This window comes from Felis catus, chromosome D1 (genome assembly GCF_018350175.1).
Source record: "Felis catus isolate Fca126 chromosome D1, F.catus_Fca126_mat1.0, whole genome shotgun sequence".
NCBI lineage: Eukaryota > Metazoa > Chordata > Mammalia > Carnivora > Felidae > Felis > Felis catus.
Window position 1 is genome coordinate 41,459,794 of NC_058377.1, and position 15,716 is coordinate 41,475,509.

The window sequence follows — 15,716 nt, forward strand, 5'->3', positions numbered from 1 at the left end:
GAGTTGACTGTGACCACTCTGACATTCTTATGTTAATGTACAAAGGGGTGCTTTTAAAGTGCTTGCAAGCATTTAGTTCCCTAGAGATATACAAACATTCTTTCTCATTTTATGCACGTGATTATTTTACCTGCCTGATTGTTTTCTTTACTAAGTACAAAGATCCAAATTCAAGGATGAATAATCACACTTTCAAAATAAGTAATGGATTGGTGAATTCCACCCCCCCCCCCTCGTAAATAGAAATTTACCCAGCACTGACTTGCAAACAAAAGACGATTCCCAGGTGAAACACTACAGAATTGCTCAGGAAGTCGGGCTGATGTCCAGTAGACCTTCTTGTGATTAAAACCTCTGCGAGGTTCTTGGCAAGGGTCAGTCAAATTTGGCTTACTCTGGACTCTTTCGATAAGACTTGGTGCCCTATGAAATTGCTAGCTTCTCTGTAGTGTTTAAATCATGACTGAATTTGGAGAGATTTGGCAGAATTGTTAAAAAATACTTAACAGCTTTGTCAAAGCTTATCTAGGTAATTCAACCCAGGAGTCTAAACATACATTCTATATGTTAAACTTAACCCCCCCACCCCTGCCCCACCACTTTGTACAGGGCAATACTCCACTTTCTTCTCCACCTACCACTTATAATCCCAACAAATTACCTTGTATTTTCCATGCCTCACTCTGTGTAAGAAAACTAAGACTATATCTTGGTCCAAAGAAGAATTTGATTTTAGCCCAAATATCCTCTCTTTTTACTTGCCGTACTACTGTCTCTTGAAAAGACCTATTTTATCTTCACTTTTTTCTTATTTTCTTCTCCATGCGACAGCTCCATTTTCACAAGTGAACTCTGAGAAAACACAGAAAAATTAACACATTTTATTTGGATCCAACTGATAGCAACGCCAACAAAATTCAACCTAAGGTGCGAATCTGCTCTTCTCTCTTTTTAAAATAAGTGTCATCATTCATCTGTGTCACCCGAGGTGGGAGCACCACCTCTGAGAGCACATTTAGTCTGCAGACTTGATAAGGAACTTTATAACTTGCAATCCCAATTCCCATATTTTATTCATGATTTTGATACTCCTAGTCATTATTTCAGTAACCTTCCACTCAAGGCAGCAGGTTAATGTATGTGATAAATTTGTCTGCTGATAGCTGTACCAAATTGAGTGGCATGGCTGGAGGCAGTCTCTGGCAAACAATATTAGGCTCTTCTTGGTTGGAGATACAGTTGTACGTACACCCTAATTCAAAGGGACTTAAACTGTTTGAGGGAAGGTGTGCAACCAAATTACATTTCTAAAATGCGAATTATAAGGATCAGAATTAAGCTCACTTTAAACATTGTAGTTCCTAACCTTGCTTTTGTATCACTTTGGATGGATAGATACGAATTCATTTTATTGAGATAGCTTGAGCATTGTTACATATAAAACATTGAGCTGTAATCACTGGACTGGACGACCTATACTAGACTCTATTATACCAGTAATTATCTGTGTGACTTTAATTAATTTTATTAATTTCCTTGGGTCTTACTTTCCAGATAATGGTTTGCCTGTTTTGATAATAGGTGCTCCACAAGTGCTGCTAAGGGAATGTGCTAGAATTTAAAATCCCCTAGACAGCCACACTTTTATTTGGCAATGATCCAAATTTGTGGGGTCTCTCTTGTTTCTTATCTCTATCTGTATTCTCATTCATTTTGTTCGGACCACCATCATTTCTCTCCAAGATTATGTTAGCTGTTACCTGTTTTCCTACTTCTAATCTTGCCCCTTTGTTTGTGTCTTCTTCACAGTGACGTGAGAGTGATCTTTCTGAAACACAACTGGGTTGTTCACTTTCAGGCTTAAGGTTTCTTCCAGAGACTGAGTGTTTGTGTGTCCCCCAAATTCATATGTTGAAATCCTGACCCCAACGTGGTGATATTTGGAGCTAGGGCCTCTGGGAGGTGATTAGGCCATGAGGGTGGAACCCACATGAATAGAATGAGGGCCCTTATAAAAAGGGAGAGAGCTCCCCTGAAGCTTCTTCCAGGTAAGAGTACAAAGGAAAGATGGTCATCTCTGAAATGGGGAATGGGCCCTCACCAAACACCAAATCTGTAGGTGCGTCCATCTTGAACTTCCTGGCTTCTGGAACTATGAGAAGTAAGTGTTTGTTGTTTAAGCCCCCAATCTCTGGTAGTTTTGTTACAGCAGCCTGAGCAGACTGAGATGGTTTCTCTGCAGTTCTTACTATCAAGTGCAGGCCCTTTGCCTTCTCTTAGAATTGGCCCAAGTTTGTTTCTTTTCCTTACCGCTTCTTTGAACACTCTGAACTGCCAGTGTGTTTTAGTGTTCTTTCACCTCTGGGTCTTTGCATGTGACATTCCTTTTCCTTAAAACAGTAGTCTCTCCTCCCTGACAAACGGACTCTTCCTACTCATCCTTCAGACCATACCTTGCAAGTTGCCTTCTCTTAGAGGTCATTGCTGAAATGCTCAAGTTAGCGTTCCTGTGACACTCTGGTCCTCACCTATCTCAGCAGATCTTCAATTGTAGTAAATAGACTATTTCTCTGACTGTAGCTGTCCCTAGACTAAGTTGTACTGAGAGACTGAAGCTACATCTGCCTTGACCACTGTTGAAGCTCCAGTGCCTAGCAAAGTGCCTGGCATATCATGTATGTTAGCTGAATAGATTAGAACATGGAGGTGAATTTGTTACCATCCACTGTTTTTAATTGTGTACCCCTATCTGATGAAAAATGTGTTTTATATATACAGGGAAAACAGGAAACAAGAAAGAGAGAAAGGATAAATACATCAGTAGTAAGAGATGGAAATGAATGATTTCTTTCTTACTAATTACCTGGCAAGCACACTAAGCTAAAAATGATATGCCCTTGATTATCCTCACATACCTTAAATTGTATTAATAGGCTCTCTGGAGTTTCAAATGAATAGTGTTATGCTCTTCTGGGAGAAAAAAATAGTCAATTTCTAATAATGAACTAGCTGTGGTACATTAGCATCAGTGGAGAAAGATATTTAGAAAAAAATAAAGCAGAGATTAAACCAAAACTTAATTTTCTTTTGCTTAGTATGTTCAGAGAAGAAACAAAAACAATAGTTTCAGGTGCCATATGCAGTTTGTTTACTGGGTTCATTACATGGCATAGAAATCCATGCAAGCATGGGCATGGAGTGATTCTTAAATTATATTTCAGTACCATGAACAATGTGTTTGTTCCCTGTAGATATTTCTAGAATGATTGTTTCTCTGGATTAATATTTTGAAGGTAGAGCCAAAAAGATTGGCTGATTAATTGAATGTGGGAGCCAGAGAAAGAAATCAGTCAAAGACGCCTCTAAGTTCTGGCCTGAGCAAATGGACAGATGGCATTGCTAACAACAGGGAGAGAGAAGGCTGAAGATAAAATAGATTTGGGGGAGAAGATCAAAGATTTAGCTGCAGACATGTTAAACATGACGTTTTTATTAGACACATGTAGGGGGGATGTTGAATAGGCAGGGGATAGATGAGTCTGGACTTTGGGAAAGAATTTTGTGCCATGATTGCAATGTTTGTGCATGTTTGAGACTCATTGGCATGCAGAGCGTACATAGAACTCAAGAGACTAGGTAAGATCGCCAAAGGAATGAGTGCAAATAGAGGGGAAGAGGAGCAAAGGCTGATGAACACCTGAACCACTCCAATGATAAAGGCTGGTGAGGAAAAGTAGCTAGCAAAGGAGAAAAAGAAGGAACACAAGGGAAGGGTGGCATTCGGGAAGCAAGGTGAGGGAAGTATATCAAAGAGGAGAAAGGGATCAGCTGTCTCTAACATTGTTGGCAAATCCGTAAGATAAAGACTAAGAATTGCCCACTAGCTCCATAGAAACATGGAGGTCACATTGGTTACTTTGAGAAGAATGGAGGAAGACAGAGCAAATCCCTGAGTAGAGTGGGGTTTAGGAGAGATTGGGAGGAAAGGGATAATAGACTGAGAATGTAGACAACTCTCTGTAATCAAAGATATATAAGAAAAAACAGGATATCATATGTTTATTCATTTATTTTTTTTAAATGTTTATTTATTTTAGTTTTGAGAGAGAGCAAACAGGGGAGGGGTAGAGAGAAAGGGAGTGAGAATTCCGAGCAGGCTCTGTGCTGTCAGTGCTTGATCTCATGAACCCTGAGATCATGTCCTGAGCCAAAATCAAGAGTCGGGCACTTAACCAACTGAGCCACCCAGGTGCCCCAGGATATCATATATTTACAAGAATTTTTATCAAATTCTTAATGATCTTTTTTTCTGGGTTTTTACATATTAAAAATTGCATGGAGCTAGAGTCACTTTTCCTTCAATGAAAAAAATTTGCCTAGTAACAAAAATACATGTACATGAGCAGCAGTGAGGAAGCATATGGAGTTTAATGATTGCTAAGATTCCCACAACCCACCTACAAGCTTGGTGGCTACAGGGATCTTATTTCAAATAGGATTTGCCATGAACATGTAGGCAGAAAAAAATATTAGTGTCTCTATGAAGATGGTAGGTCTCTCACTTTCCCTAATCTATTTCCATTGAAATCTGGTAACTGCTTTGTTCTGTCAGTTCAACTCTTTTAATGACTTATAAATACTAGATAGGACAATATGGAATGATACAGGAATGGAAAAATGCTAAAAGTTTTCATTAGCTCTTGTTAACAGTTCTGAAGTAGGCACAAAGTTTTATTATCCAGTTCTGTGTGCCATGATCACAAAGTTTAAAGATTCTGTTTGACCCAGGCCTCAGACTTCATCCTTAGGTTATTGTTATAGGTATCAACCGGTGTCTGTTATAGCTCTGATAAACTCCCCAGAGTGAATAGTCTGGATTTAGTCTGCAGTCTTCATTTCCATGGTGTTGTGTCCTTGGAAGTAAACTGAACACATGAGTACCTCTGTGAGTATTAACTGTGCTTTCCCCCTCACATGTATCCAGTTTGTATAATGGACTGTCCTGTGTATTTGCTCCTATTCCTTGGTGGAATGGGAGCTTGATCTCCTCATTCTTAAGAAAAGGGTCTAGGCAAGGAAATAGAAGTAAGTCCTTTTCCTTCCCCCAGATACTCCTATCCTAATTAAGGGCCAGAGCAATTAAAGATTCTTCTGTAGAGGACCTTATCACATGAATTAATTCATCTTTCTTAGATCTCTTTTGTCACTGAGTTCACAATCAAAAAAGCACAGGGACAAATATATGTCAAAATACAGTATACTAGGGGCTATAAGAGAGTTTGTGAGGTAACAGTGTGCTGTTAGACATTTTAATTAGATATTAAAGCGAGATTGGGAATTGACCGGCTACACAAGATGCACAGGGGCATATCTGGCATAGGACGAGCAGCCAGCATGAGCAAAGGCTTGGGGATGGAGACAAACATATGTGCTTGAGCAGTGTAAAATGTCCAGTGTGGCTGGAACACTGGGGACATAAGATGAGTATGTACAATAGTGACACTCGTGGTCTTATTGCTTGATTAATACTGAATAAGACTCTGTCTGGTTGAGACTTGTCACTTCATAAAGTCTTTTGTCCTTAGGTAACTATTTTAGTCATTTGTTTTAGGAAGAGACTAAACAATTTTGAACATCAATCAGTAAATAAGGTAGAATTCATAAGTACCGTAGGTCAGGGAGGATGAGAGGACTCCATGTCTGAGACTTGGTAGGCAAGACTCTACTTGGTATATTCAGTGAGCATGGTGGCCGGCCTCTGGTGCTCTATCTTGTTCTAAGGCTTCCACTTCCTGGTGTTGGCTGAATGCCTCTGTGACCAAACTACATGTATAATTTAAATAGGAAGAGTGACAGGTAACCACTTTTGAACTCCTTAGCTAAGTTCCAATGGAAGAAACTCCCAGTATGGTGGCATGTCTTCACACAGACTGTCTAGTTTTAGCTCTGCCTGGGTAGATTCCCTCATGCTAGGATCTACCATTTCTCTGATCTCACACATAGCACATCTGCTTTCCTTTGTAGTCAGAGCTAGTGTGAATAGAGTTTCAAGGCTGTCAAAGTCTTGATTCAATGTCCTTCTTACTAGCTAGGGCAAAACTGTAGAAATTTTTGCTCAGTCTTCCAATTTAACCTCTTGTCTCTTGCTCCAATGTCTGAACTTCTTTTACTAAAGCTTTACATTTGTTAATAATAAATTGTATTTTTAGAGGTGCCTGGGTGGCTCAGTCGCTTGAGGGTCCAACTCATGATTTCAGCTCAGGTCATGATCCCAGGGTTGTGGGATCAAACCCTGCTTTGGGCTCTGTGCCGGGCTTGGAGCCTGCTTAAGATAGTCTTTTTCTTTCTCTGCTCCACAGCCCCTCCCCACCCTCCCCCCAACCTCGTTCATGCCTGCCTGCACGCTCTCTCTCTCTCTCAAAATAATAATAATAGTAATAAATAATAATAAATTGTATTTTTAGAAGGATCTGGTAAAAAAACTAGTAAAAAAACTAGTAATATATTAGAGAAGATTCTCCTTTGCCTATATTTCCAGAGAATATTTTATTTCAAAAATAGTTGTTAGCTTTCTGGGAAATGAGTCAGTCAATGTGACTTAACTTGGAATGTAGCTTTAATCTCTGGTTTAAAATTCATAATATAATTAGGTCATGGTTTCCTCTGTTGATATTTGCTCCACGGCAGTTCTGATAGCTGATAGTTTAATTGAATTTTCATGTGTCTGAAACAGATGCTATAAGCTAACTCTCCCATCAAAGTGGAAATGTTAGTCATGCAAATTTGGAGGAGAGTGCTCCTTCATTGTTCATGCCTACATTTCAGTGCTGTAGCTGATTGAACAATTGACTCATTTAGTCACAAACATTGCCAATAATCATAAGAGTTGTGTGTTAAATTATAAGTGGCCACCAAGAGAGACATTTCCAAAAAAGATTCAAGTCAAGAGTTTGATGTAAACTGCTTTTAAATTTGTTTCCCAGGGGCGCCTGGGTGGCTCAGTTGCTTGAACTTTCGACTCTTGATTTCGGCTCAGGTCATGACTCACAGTTGTGAGTTCGAGCTGGCATCTAGCTCTGCAGTGGGCATGGAGTCTGCTTGAGATTCTCTCTCTCCCTCTGCCCATCGCCCACTTACACTCTCTCTTTCTTTCTCTCTAAAAATAAATATATAAATTGTTTTCCATAAGCAAAGGATAGAGAATGAAAGTGATTATGCTTTTCATTATACTATACACTTTTGAAAAAATTTGAGTCTGCCAAAAATTATTTGCTCTTTCTCTTGATTAGTGTCAGAATATACTGTGTGTATTTTTGGTTTAATGACTGAAATTTTGGGGGGAACAGATGCACACATCAAGAGGATCTAAAATAACATTACTGTGAGGTCTATTATAATATACAAAACACCTAGAATTTATAGTAATTACATACAAACTTATAAATAATGGAAGAGACTTAATCACGTTGACCTTGCTCAATCATAAATAACAAGGCTGCCTTAAACTCACTCTAATTGCCCCTTCATTATACAGGAACTTTTCTAATCCTTTCCAGTCATGGGAACCTGTGTAACAAGCTACAGTGTTCCTTTGGGTTGTTAGATTTCTTTTTGATAAATTATTCTGCAGTTCTACCTTTTTCCTTGCACTTCCCCCCACCCTCCAGTCTTTGCACATTATCTCCCACTGTGATCTCTACCTTATTTGATATAAGTGTTTCTCCATGTGTCCCTTACAGGATCTCTCCAGGTCTTGCCTACCCATGTGGAAATTTAGCCAACACTATCCTCCTTTAAACAATGGCACACACAGAAATACAAGATTTCAGTACTGAAATTGCTACTGCTGTGTTGGCAATTATGTGAATGATTTTTCTCCGGGATGTCGTTAAGTAATGTCTTTTGAGAAACAGGAGCTATCACTGATGTAAGGATGAAATCTACTAACCAAACAAACAAACAAGCAAACACACAAAAACAATGAAACAAAACTGCATGTATTTTGGGGATATAACACATTATGAAAGGGGCAGAGTAAAATTCTGCGTTTTTAAAAAAATATATTTTTAATGTTTATTTTTGAGAGAGAGAGAGAGAGAGAGAGAGCGAGTGAGCGCACATGCACAGGCTCACAAGTGGGGAAGGGATAGGGAGAGGAGGAGAGAGGATCCAAAGCTGGCTCTGTGCTGACAACAGAGAGCCTGGTGTGGGGCTCAAACCCATGAACCATGAGATCATGACCCGAGCTGGAGTTGGACGCTTAACTCATTGAGCCACCCAGGTGCCCCTCTTTTGCATTTTTAATACAAAAGAGGAATAAGCATATGAAGAAAAAGCAAAATTAAAAAAAAATATGTATATGGGTAGAATAAAGGTATTCCCTGAGTTTCCAGCCAAACACTTGGAAGATACGGCCAGAACATATATATTAGATGGGGAAAACGTTTTTCTTAAAATTGTATGTATGATGAAAATACAACTACACGTACATGTACACATATACGTACACATATGTATACACACATATGTATATATAAATGTTTATGTGTGAAACAAACCATGGACGTTAAAAATATTTAAAACACATTAAGATATTAACAGTGAGTATTTTTTGGAGGGATGCGAAAGCAATAGAATTTTTTTTTCCTGTTAATCCTGGCAACTAATGTGAAGTGAGTTACCCTATGTGTTTATTTGAGACCAACAATATTGACATGAGAAGCCAGAAACTCTGATCTCTACTCCTACGCTCTGGAGGAGTCGCTGAGAACTAATTACCAAACTACCGTTTTTTGCTGTATGCAGTACACTATGGAATGAATGGTACAGAAAGCAATGGCACAATTATCATAAAAGATTGCTGTTCTGGTGTTAATGGCTAGTATTTTTCATCCATGTGGCTTGGGCATGAATAAATAATGGACAGAGATATATTGTTTTCCTCTCCCCATGACTGTTGTGAGCTTGCCATTCTTATCAGTGGAATAAATTGATAAGTGCCTGGAACACAGGCTGTGGAATGAACAATGTGAGCTGGATCCACATGAGTTTTGCCTGTTACTCCTGCCAACTGGTAAGGTTTGTCCTGCAAAGATTCCTTGGGCTTGCTACTAGCCACTGAACAAATATTTCTGGTTAACAGTGCAATTCATCAATAAGCAAATGGAAAACAAATCAGCTTAGCAATAAAGTTGAAAAATAAGCAGAGCCTCATAGAGGAAACCTGCAAGGTGACTTTACAGTAAGAGTGATAGCAAAATTGCTGGGATGTGACTCGAATTTACACTGCAAATGGCTGTCACGGGCCGTACCACAGAATGCCAAATGACAGTGATATGGTTGCTGTGCAAAAACATATTTGTGCTTTCCAGTTACAGACATAAATGCCAAGAGCTTTCTGAAAGGAGAACCTCCAGGTACTTAGTCATGTACTGTTTCGGGTAGAAAGAGTGTTCTTGTCCTTTGTGGACTCCTACCATATAAACAGAGGGCCAGCATCATCTTATTTCCAAGTGGTTTCCTGAACATTTGATGAAAATGATGAAAAAAATAGCTACATTTCTGTGTGCTTTCTATGTGCGAGGCATTGTGTTGCCACTTCTAGTATGCTCTGTTTATTGACCAAAAATGCCTCTCTGCTCTTCGGTGCTTACCCAGTTGTCTCATTGCCTTGGTACTGACTTTCTGTCCTAGACACATGCTTTATTCTTATTATTTGATTGATAGGCCTGACCTTCCGAATCTCCTTCTTGGTTCTTATGTTGCACATGATTTCCCTGTCCTGTACTTAATATTCTCAAGGTATGGATAATGATAGTGCTAGGAAAGACTTTAAAACACTTCGTGTGATATGCCTAGCAGGCCGAGCAGGCACTATCCTTCTCTGTGCCTCTCATCCATCTATCATCAGTGCCCTTCAGCCAAAGACCACAGGAACACCAGAAGCTGAACAAGTTGAGTTTATTACTAGTTGCCAAAAAGGGAGAACATGCGAGAACATGAGAAGGGAACGGTAGGATGTCTCAACACTAGGGTGTTAGAAAAAACTTAAAGAATTTAGGATCCAATTGAGAGATTTGGGAGAAGGTCTAAGAAAGCTGGCATTTCTGCTAAATTGAATGCTGTCAAAAAGCAGGGGAAATTTTACGATCGAGTATCTCATTAAATCTTGTCTTTGGGGAGTGGAGACTGGAGCCAGAGTAAAGCTGTCATTGGTAAAGAAGTAGCAGTCACTCATTTTAGCCAAGGGTGGTGTGTGTGTGGGGGGGTATTTAGCATTTTATGAGCAGCACAGTGACCTTGTTTTTGTCTGTTCTTAGACAAAATTATGAAGTGGCTATGCTCTGTCTTACTCTCTCATGGTCTCAGAATAACTTTGTCTGAAGTTAGTATTCTTTGAGATTTTTTATGCCCAACAGGACAGTAACAGGTCTTACCTGTGAGTGCCAGGTCAGCTTCCAAATGTGAAGGACTATTCTCTATTATCTATCTGTGTATCTATGTATCTATTTATCTATGTATCTTCTATCTAACTGCTTATTTAATGATCACAACAACTCTTTAGGATAGGTATTATAGTTATCTTCCTTTTACAAATGATGAACCTGAGAAATATGCTCAAAGTCCTTTTTAAAATTTTTTTAATGTTTATTTTTCAGAGGTGGGGGCAGAGGAGAGGCAGAGAGAGTGGGAGACATAGAATCTGAAGCAGGCTCCAGGCTCCAAGCTGTCAACACAGAACCTGACTCGGGGCTCAAACGCACAAACTGTGAGAACATGACCTGAGCTGAAGTCAGACACTTAACCTACTGAGCCATCCAGGCACCCCTAGAAATGTGCTCAAAGTCTTAATGCTAATAAATAAAGAGGGATGTGCTCAAAATATTAATGCTAATAAATAAAGATCTGGGAATAAAACTCAGGCAGTCTGACTCCATAGTCTGTTCTATTTACCAGTATACTATATTGGTTGACACTGAAGTAATCTATTAAGCAGTCCATCCTTCCATCACAGATCGCATGGACCTTTCTATAATCGGCTTCTACAGTGTTGCTTCAGGGAAGAAATGATAGAATATTGAGCAAGTTAAGAAGAGAGCATGCTATCATGGCAGCTTGATGGGCAGAGATTTTTGTGAAGGAGAGGCTTAAGGAAATCTAAATTTCATCTTTAGGATAGCCACCTAAGTCTCTCATGCTTTGATGTGAATGAGGTAAACAACTTAGGGGAGGTGAGCAACAGAGATTAGGAAAGATAGCTGTACCAGCCTGTGCTCCCTAGCCTCCTGGGAGAAGAGGAATGCCTGAGAACAGATGCAATCACTCTGGCCAAGAGGAAGAAGGAGAAAGAAAGGAAAGAGCATGAAAAAGTAGAGGAGGGAGGGGAAAGGTAGGGGACATGGAATGAGAAAAAGGGGAAGCAGGCTCTGGTAGTTGCCTTACTCCCCTGAGATATAACAGGTGAGTCCCCAGAGTGCCGAAGCAGTGGAAGAAGAGAGGTGGCCAGAACATCACCTGTGTTCTGTTACTGCTTTGGCCCATGGAGGTGTTTGCCCAATAGGTGCTGATAGCTGTGTTCTTATATAAGGTTTTTCCTTCTGAAAAAAATGGGCCTGTTTACATTGTTGGGGCAGAAAGAAGACATAACATGAAAAGAGGAATAGAGGGAAGCTGAAAGTCCTACTGGAGGCTAACAGCGGGAGGGACAAAAATACCACATTTATGATGTCTGCCCTCAGCCCTAATCTAAAAATCAAAACAGAGAAACACTCCTTAACATCCAAACTTCCATTTTATCATATTAGACAAAATGGTAAGTCAAAACAGAAACCAACAGAATCCTGATTAAGTAGAAAAAAGTGACATACAGCACATATTGTTAATAATTTGGGGTTATTTTACTTTCCCTTTTTCTTTCCTTCATTCATCACCCGCTTATCAAGACTCTACTGTGTTTTAGGCACAGTGCCAGGTATGGGGACATAATGATGAATGAGACAGTCAGGGTCTTTCCCGGTCACACAGTAGGCCCCAGACACTAGGTCATATCACTGATTGGAAGACAAGAAGCCTTAGAATCGTAAATGTAGTCTGAGGGCATGCATGAATTTGAGTTGTAATATGTTAGATTTCCACAAATCAGGCTGCTGCATGGTTGCCTGCTTATCTACTTGGAAGAAAAGTAAGCTGAATTTCTACAGTGGGTCATTTATACTTCTTGCATCTGAGAAGGAGACAAAATGTGGGCTCCCTATGGCTTACCTAGGACTCCTGGATGATTAGGTGAATTACATTTGCATGTTCTCATCTATCTCTACCTTTGTGCTTTCTGCCTCCTTTTTATGATTTAGGAGCTGAAATCTCAGTTGGGTCAGTGCTTGATCAGGTGCCTCATGGAGTGCAGTTGCTCAATAAATGAAAATAGGTATTGTCGAGGTAAAGCAACCTCTGAACCCAGGTGAATAGCACTTCCTAAGTGCTGGGTATCAGTGTTCACTCTCTTCTTCCTTTTGAAAGCTCCCTGAGGGAGGATGGGTTAGCTGACAGGTCTCAACCTTCCCCACCTGAATTGAGTCTTCTAAACAGCCATGTAAAGAAATTCCCCCGAGCCTCCAGAAATGGTCAATAAGTCCAATCACAAAAGAGTATTCAGGGATTTTGTTTCTCAAGCTAAAGAAATGAGGGGAAAAAAATCTCTCTGATACTATCACTCTTTTAGCTTTAATTTCTCATTAGAGAGAGATTTCAAAAAGTCTGAAGAAATCTTTCAATAGCCCGACATCTTGTGAATATAAGCTATTGTGCTGCAAAAGTGTCTGTTCGTGTCAGAAAACACGAGGTATGGGTGTGCTTGTCCTGTTGATCCACTTTAGATATCTTTCATTGTCTCTAAGAAGCCTTTCTTCACAGACTTTTACCTCCCCCTTCCCAGTGGAGTTAACAGAAGTTAGGCTTAAAGTGTAGCTCATTTTCTGATAAAAGTGAGTCATCTGGTTCAATTTTAATTTTTTGTCCTAAGTTGACAGAGGATTGACATATGGGAAATGCTGAAAGACACCACCTCCTGGAGGTGGACTATGAAATTTCTGAGAAAAGCCCTCAGCAAACCAAAACCAAATCTCCTAATCGAAAACTCACCATAACAGAAAGAAACAGAGGAACAACAACAACAACAACAACAACAGAAATCTCAATTAAAAAAAAAATTAAAACCTCAATAAAGGGCAATTTTCATTCTCTACCTCAGGCAAAAATTTTCATGAAACCATATGCAACCTACATCGTAAATATACAATTGCTTTAAAATATGGGAATCAGGACATGTTCTTATAATGCCTGAGATTGTAACTGGAAAACGTGTGGACAAAGTCAGGGTGGCAAAATTGTGGAAAGTCAGCAATTTATTAGGCATTCATGCAAGTAACATCTGTGGCCTTGTGTGAAGTTAGCAAAAAAATTGAATTTTGTATTTGTTTTTATTGGACTTTAACGGGCAGTTATCTTTTGATGAGCGAGAGGAGGTGAGAATGAGACACAATTGAATTGCCGCTAGATACCAGAGGGGACAATGTGCTATCATTTCTCCTGTCTGTTCTTATACCAGCTGGTCTCTCATTTGATCAAAATTCAAAACACTATGGCTTCAAATCTCATTATATGTATCATAAGTGACCTAAGAAGAATGTGGAATGACCTCATGAATAAGATCCTATAAGGTATAGACCCAAGGTGTTTTGGCTAAGGAGTTGCTTACTCCCAAATATCAATTTGCAAACCTACTGTTCTCAAGGATTTCTTTGAAGTTATTAAATGAATCACTTGCATTATCTCAGCCTTCCACATTAGGTATTGAGTTCTTTGTGGGCTTGTTAATAGCTATATTTCTAAATTTTAGCATGGTGCCTGGTGCATAGTTGGTGCTCAATAGTTATCAGGAAGCAAGACTAAATGAATGAATGAGTGAAGGAATAAATGGATTTGAAAGGTTTTTAGTCTTGAATTCCTCATTTGAGTGCAGATGGAACCATATACAGGATAGACATGAGCAAACTTTGTTCACATGCTGTGAAATGAGATCATACAGTAGTTTCTGGCATGCAGCAGGTACTCCATAAAGGCCAGCTCTCTTTCCCAGCATTTACCTTGGTGGTATTTGGTTGGAAGTTTGAAAAGAGTAGTATCTTGAAGGATATGGATGAGGACTGGCTTTGAGTGCTAGATGGGCAGAAAGAGTTGCCATAAACAAAGTGGGATGGTACCCAAAGCACACTTTACCAAACCCATAGTTTTCCTTACATTATGCCTTTAGTTATTCCTTTACACTCTTCTCTCCCATTCAGAGATTCTGATTCTGTAAACTGCCTTGGTTAGAACTTCCACCAAGTGATGCCAAGATTTCTTGGATAATAAAGTTTAAATTTCTATTTGTGACCTTACATCCTGTACAGAAACTAACTTGAAGTGAATCAAAGACCTAAATGTAAGACTTAAAACTATAAAAATCTTAGAAGAAAAAAGAGAAAGCTTCATGACAGTGGATCAGTCGACTTAGCAATGATTTCTTCAATATGACGTTAAAAGCACAAGCAATGAAACAGTAATAAAAAGATAAATGGACTACACCAAAATTTCTGTTTTTGGCAGGTCTAAACGCCGTCAAGGAGTGCTTTTTCCTATGTGAAACTGAGAAGAGATGGAGTTTCTGCCTTGTAAAGGTGGGTAGATTTACTTTCAAATTGTCTCCTTTGTTAAAGGCACAATGGAAAATAAATCTGAACAACTTGCTTATTCCCACAAGTCTTATAGTTGAATGAAATAATTCCCTCTGAGCTCTACAAGGTTGGGATATCATTGCATTTTTGTTTTTGTTTATTTTTGAGTGTTTGTTTTGGTTTTGGTTTCCGGCAACAGAAACCCATTCTAGTTAATTGAAACAGAGGTTGTTTAATGAAAATGTATGAGTTGACTCACAGAACCAAAGGAACATTTGAGGAACCACAGTGGGAAGAGTTTATAAACGAGAGCTTTTGGGAAATCAGGTAGCAAGAGTTAATCACAGTCTCATCAGATAACACTGCAGGAGGAGTCAGGTCCAGCCATCTTTAAGAACCCTTTGTCTTTACACTCAATGTCTCATTGGCCAAGCTTGAATCATGAACTGCCCACCCTTCCCTTCATGAAAGAAATAATAATTTATATAAGATTCACCAAGGCTGCACAGAGGCAATTCTACTAAAGGAAATAGGTGTGGTGTTTCCAGGGAAAGGGAGCATGCTATGCAGCAAACAAACACAATGAACATGTAAACAAGCAAACAAACAAACAATCCAAGAGTCCATGTACTGTGAATTTGCTGTTATCATCATCCCATTCACTGGGGGAGGTTTAAGAATTAGATTTAAAAGGAACCTAAAGAGTGATAATGCTTCTATTGAAATCACCATTTCTCTACCTGAATTGTATTTTCAAGTTAAACTCCTTGGCGTCTCAAGGAGTTTAACATTCAAGGCAACATTCAAGGCTGTTGGAGTCAAAACAGAAATTGTTTCTCATTAAAGAACAGTCATTTAGTCTTTAATTATGTCTGCCTCTCCTGTTTCAGGTTTATGGCTGCATTTGTCAAATAGAAATGATGAGTTCCAAGCTTCTATGGGGGATCTGAAACTCTCTAATGTAGCCTGATGGCATCAGATCTCAGACTGTCTTCTTGAGCTAAA

The 15,716-nt window shown here is 39.2% G+C and overlaps 1 long non-coding RNA gene across 2 annotated transcripts in view; it reads left to right on the plus strand.

The window, feature by feature from the left end:
• Window positions 1–15,716, plus strand: part of LOC123380445 — a 131,154-nt gene that overhangs the window by 87,775 nt on the left and 27,663 nt on the right. For both annotated transcript variants that reach the window (XR_006586208.1, XR_006586207.1), the window contains exon 3: window positions 14,644–14,714. This is a non-coding gene — a long non-coding RNA (uncharacterized LOC123380445). The remainder of the gene's footprint in view (window positions 1–14,643; window positions 14,715–15,716) is intronic.